Raw genomic sequence first — 5,929 nt, 5'->3', positions numbered from 1 at the left:
TCGGCCCCGCCCCGCAACCCCCCCGCGGGCTCCCCCCGCGCGGGATCCCCGGACAGCGGCAGGCCCGGCGGCCAAGAGCCCGTGCGCAGGCGCGGCCCGAGCCAGCCCCGCCCCCCCGCGGCCTCCGGAAGGCTCCGCTCCCGGCCTCCGCCCCCCCGCCTCAGGCCCCCAACCCCTTCCAGCCCCCCCGCCTCAGCCCCAGCCCCCCTCCGACCCCCAACCCCTTCCAGCCTCCCCCCACACGCTCCCCACTGCCTCAGCCCCCCCCACTCCCCACTGCCTCAGCCCCCCTCCGACCCCCAACCCCTTCCAGCCCCCCCCACTCCCCACTGCCTCAGCCCCCCTCCGACCCCCAACCCCTTCCAGCCTCCCCCCACACGCTCCCCACTGCCTCAGCCCCCCTCCGACCCCCAACCCCTTCCAGCCCCCCCGCCTCAGCCCCTCCCCCCAGCCCCCCTCCGACCCCCAACCCCTTCCAGCCTCCCCCCACACACTCCCCACTGCCTCAGCCCCCCTCCGACCCCCAACCCCTTCCAGCCCCCCCCACACGCTCCCCACTGCCTCAGCCCCCCCCACTCCCCACTGCCTCAGCCCCCCTCCGACCCCCAACCCCTTCCAGCCCCCCCCACTCCCCACTGCCTCAGCCCCCCTCCGACCCCCAACCCCTTCCAGCCTCCCCCCACACGCTCCCCACTGCCTCAGCCCCCCTCCGACCCCCAACCCCTTCCAGCCCCCCCGCCTCAGCCCCTCCCCCCAGCCCCCCTCCGACCCCCAACCCCTTCCAGCCTCCCCCCACACACTCCCCACTGCCTCAGCCCCCCTCTGAGCTCCAACCCCTTCCAGCCTCCTCCCACATGCTCCCCATTGTCTCACCCCCCTCTGACCCCTCCCAGCCTCTTTCTAACCCCATCCCTCACAGCCTCCCCCCACAGCCCTCCCTCAGCCTCCTTCCCGCCTCCCCCCACACACCTCCATTGCCTCAGCCCCCCTGCCAGACTTCTTCAGCCCCCTCCACAACCCCCACTGCCTCAGCCCCCCCAATCTCCCCCCACACCTCCATTGCCTCAGCCCTCCTCCCAGCCTCCTTCCAAGCCTCACAGCCCCCTCATAGCCTATCCAGAATCCCCCCCCCTCAGCCCCCAACCTCTCACAGCCTCCCTGCGCCCTCACGCACTCACCCCAGCTCTCCCGAGGCCCTTCTCAGACTTCTCTTCCCCTCCCCACTGCCTCACACAATCTCATCCCAGCCTGGCCCAGTCTCCCTCAGCATCTCCCACAAACACTTCCACCTGGTCGCCCTACTCTCCCTCAACCCCTGCACAGAGACTTCTTCTAGCCCCCCTGTGCCCTTACCTCCCCTAGTCTCTCTTCCCAGCCTTCCTGACAGCCCCCACCCCCTCCAGACAGTGCCCCCGGACCCAGTTTCTTTAAGGGGTTAACAAGCCCTCCCAAGAGCATTAGCAGAATTTACAAGGCTGCTGCTTCTGGATCCTCTGCTGCCTGATTTGTGCACAGCAAAGGCCACTTTGGTTCTTTCTGACTGTACCCTGCATCCTTCCAGCCGCATCTCGAGGCATGCTCCCCGAGAAAGAGTCTATACATGGTGGATGTTGCTGTTCTTTGCTTTCCCCATTAGGGCATGCTGCACAAGGTTAAAGATAAGCACAGGTGTAAGTGGTTACAGGATTGCGGCCTAACTGGCAGATAGGAGAGTGCTGCTATTCGCAAACCCCAGGGCATAGGGAAACCATTGTGTCATCCAAAACGAGCCTGGAACATTTATGCTAACAGAGATGAAACTCTGGGTATGCTGTAATTCAGCACTGGAGTGAGGCATAGGCAGCTAAGCTCCAATTTGTCTGTACCCTAAGGGGTTTATAACTTGAGTCTAGACTAAAGCTAGGTGAACTATTTGAAGCAAACATTTCACTTGAGGAAGTTATTCATTAATTATTCAGAGAAAGGCTTTCATTTCTACAAATCGGTTTGTTGTTCAATGTGATTGAACAAATCGTTTCTGCAATCACTCTGGACCCTATCCCTACCCTCCAACATGCTTCAAAATGGATTCTTTGAGGACTTGCTCCATGATTTTTCCAGGGACTGAGATGAGGCTGATCAGTCTGTAGTTACCCAAATTCTCCTTTTTCCCTTTTTTAAAGATGGGCCTTTTTCCAGTTGTCTGGGACATCCCTTGATTGCCACAAGTTTTCAAAGATAATGACCAATGGCTCTGCAATCACATCAGCCAACTCCCTCAGCACCTTTGGATGCATTAGATCTGGATCCATGGACTCATACAAGTCCAGCTTTTCTAAATAGTCCTAAACCTGTTCTTTCACCACTCAGGGCTGCTCACCTCCTCCCAGTACTGTGCTACTCAAGGTCATTTTTGGCAGTATCATTGGTGCCCATGTGGAGAAATAGGAAGGGGTAGTGGTCCAAGGGCTTGATCAGTCTCAGCAGACGCTCCGTCACATCCTGAATTCTAGCTCCAGGCAAGCAGCACACGTCTCGAGTTTCCCAGTCTGGACAGCAGATGGATGACTCTGTCCCCCTTAGGAGGGAGTCCCCGACTACCACCACCTCTCTCCTCCTCTTGGGAGTGGTGGTCATGGAACCCCCATCCCTAGGACAACGCATCCCATGCCTTCCTGTCAATGGGGTCTCCTTCTGATCCCTTCCCTCAGATGACTCTTCCAAACCATTCTCCACTGTAGTACCTGGGCAGAGAGCCTGAAAATGATTTCTTACCTCTATCTGCATTGGGAGTACATGGGTTCTCCTCTTTCTTCCTCTGGAGGTCACGTGCTGCCAATTTTCTTCCCTGTGCTGTACTGCCCTCTCTGATTCTTCAGCGTGCTGTGCCTGAGGTACCAAACACTGACTTCTATCCAGAAAGAATTCATTTTCTCTGATGCAATGCAGGGTTGATACTTGGAGCCCTGGAGCTTCTCTTCCAATATGGAGACCAGCTCGCACTTCATACAGACAAAGTCGCTTCTGTCTTTTGGGGAAAAGACAAACATGGCATATCCTGTGCAGGTCACAACAGCTGATCGCTCCCCATCCTTAATGTCTTCCTTCTAAGAGCCTCTTCAGATGTATTTACTGCTCATAGAAGCCTGAAAGGCAAAAACACTTTGTGGGAACTTCCCCAAGGTGAAATTCCAGGCAAACCCGCTCTGTTTGCCTGTCCTCTGTTCGCCACTCACTTGGTTCGCAACTGTTGTTTTCAACTGTTCTCATTGGGCTGGATTGTATATTAAAAAAACCAAGCTGTGGATTCTCCCCAGCACTTCTGACAGGAATGGAGTTTGCCTCCTGTGCAATGAGTAGGGCCCTACCAAATTCTCGGCCATGAAAAACGTGTCATAGACCGTGAAATCTGGTAGTCTTCTGTGAAATCTGATCTTTTAGGTGCTTTTTCCCTATACTATACAGATTTCACAGGGGGAGACCAGATTTCACGTTTCTCAAATTGGGGGTTCTGATCCAAAAGGGAGTTGCAGGGGGGGTCACAAGGTTATTGTAGGGGGGCTGTGGCATTGCCACCCTCACTTCTGCGCGGCCTTCAGAGCTGGGCGGCCGGAGAGCAGCAGCTGTTGGCCAGGTGCCCAGCTCTGAAGGCAGCATCGCCAGGAGCCGCGCGGAAGGAAGGGTGGCAATCCCATACCAGGCCATCCTTACTTCTGCGTTGCTGCTGGCGGGGGCTCTGCCTTCAGAGCTGGGCTCCTGGCCGGCAGCCGCCGCTCTCCAGTACCCTGCTCTGAAGGCAGCACCGCAACCAGCAGCAGCGCGGAAGTAAGGGTAGCAGTACCACAACACCCCCCTGCAACCTCCCCGCAACTCCTTTTTGGGTCAGGACCCCTACAATTGCAACACTGTGAAATTTCAGATTGAAATAGCTGAAGTAATGAAATTTACGATTTTTAAAATCCTATGACCATGAAATTGACTGAAATGGACTGTGTCTTTAGTAGGGCCCTAGCAATGAGTCATGGGGCCTGTCCTCAATTGTCACAGGCTCTGTGTATTTGCAGTATTCTGTGAAGCCCCACTTGCTGGAATTGTTCTATTGTGAGAGAATTTCAGCTTTCATTTTTTAAAAAAAGGGTACATTTCTAGTCGTCCTGGCTGCAGAGAAAAGCTTGAGAACCCAAAACAAGTGCCTGCAAAAGGCTATAAAACCACAAGGCAAATAAAAAGAACTCAACATTTTTTAAAATTCTCCTGATTTTTAAGCTGACCTTGTGATTTGGGGGATCTGGACTCATGACTGTTGAACACTGAGAGCTAGCAATGCCGTGTTTCCATGCTGGCGCTAGAATCCCAGCATCCCCGATATCCACAGCCAGTTGGCATGCAGGGAATTTGTATAACTGGGAAAAAAAAAAACCTGTGGCATTATATATCAGTAGCTGGTTAGTGTCCTTGAATGCTAATAGGCCGAGGCAAGGCCATTTCAGTGTATTTGTGTTTCACCAGTGGGCCAGATTCGGTGTGTTTTGTTGTTCTGTATGTCGTGTACAATTTCAATATTTCTTTGGACTTTTTAAAATATAATTTTCAACCTGGAAAATACTGGAAATCTAAAAAAAAAGTGCTCAAGTGAAAGCAGCATTTCGGTGATCCTGTGGCTTTCCTTGAAAGCTGCATTAGGATGGGAGAGAGACAATAGGAAAAGTAAACCTTGTACATGGCTATATCTTTTTCTTCCCCTTTTAAGATGATAAAACTAGGATGTAAGGAGGGTCGGAGGGTCAGAATGGAAATACCAACAGCCTTTTATGCTGAGGAAGAGACAGACTCTGCTCAGTGGGACTGAGGAACATATCTCCCGCAGGCTGCTTTGAAAATCCCAACCTAGAGGCGTATTCCCTGCCACCCAGAGCACTGTTTCGATCCCTTGATTTTGAAGATATGTCCTCTGATGGAGAGCACAGGGAGCATGAGCACACACCACTAAGCAGGCAAGTTTTTATTAAGATTGCAAAGACTTTCATTAGTCTCCAATAAAACAAAACCAACCCAGCCCCACTTAATATTTAAATTCCAGCAACTCAGGTATCTCTCTCCAAGGGACAAAAGTTAAGCCGCAGGGAGCCTCTGCCCACCAATAATCTCATTTCTGTTTGTTTGTTTTCTTTCAAGGTGGACAACAAATTGAAAAGGACCTAGCCAAAGCTCAAGGTGTAGTGTGAGGACAAAAGCCACAAAGGAACTCTAGAACCACTCCATGCTAGGTGGCCCTGCCATCAGTTACAAAAACAAATGGAATTAAACAGCCAGCAAAACACAAAACCCTTCTCTCCTCCTCACTGTGGGAGCTGGGTTCACCTTGCTGTGCAGTGACTCTTCTAATCCATGGGTGTCCCTAGTGCCAACTATGGGGAGGACTTGTGCCCGACAGCAGCACTGATCTCATTGGCTGCCCACCCATGCAAGGAGGTGAAATACATCACCTCCGTGTTTGACCATGGGGGCCTTGTGTAAGTTGGTACTGACTAAATAAAACAGCTGATGTGAGATTAATTGCTGTACATTTGGATGGAGATCATTCTCCCCGGCTCTCTCTTCTCCTTAGCCAGCCATAGGTTTCACTTGAAACCACAGTTCCCAAATACACAGAGATTGAGCGAAGCAGAAGTGTGTGTGTGTGTGTGTGTGTGTGTGTTGTAGGGAGGCAGGGAACTACCCTTCATCACCCCTGGGCTGAGATGGCACAGAGAAGTGATCTCAGAGTATTCCCTGACAATGCCTAATATAGTTAAGCCAATAGGGGGCAGCATTTTACCAGAAACAGGTTCCCAGGCTGGGTGGCTGTCTCCCCTACCCCCAGTTCTTCTGCAATTAAAAATAAATTTCTATTTGAAACGTCTTGTGTATAATCATATTTACCAATCTGCACATGTAATTCTAGTGATTT

Source organism: Caretta caretta, chromosome 3, assembly GCF_965140235.1.
Source record: "Caretta caretta isolate rCarCar2 chromosome 3, rCarCar1.hap1, whole genome shotgun sequence".
NCBI lineage: Eukaryota > Metazoa > Chordata > Testudines > Cheloniidae > Caretta > Caretta caretta.
Note: the sequence above shows the minus strand (reverse complement) of the source record.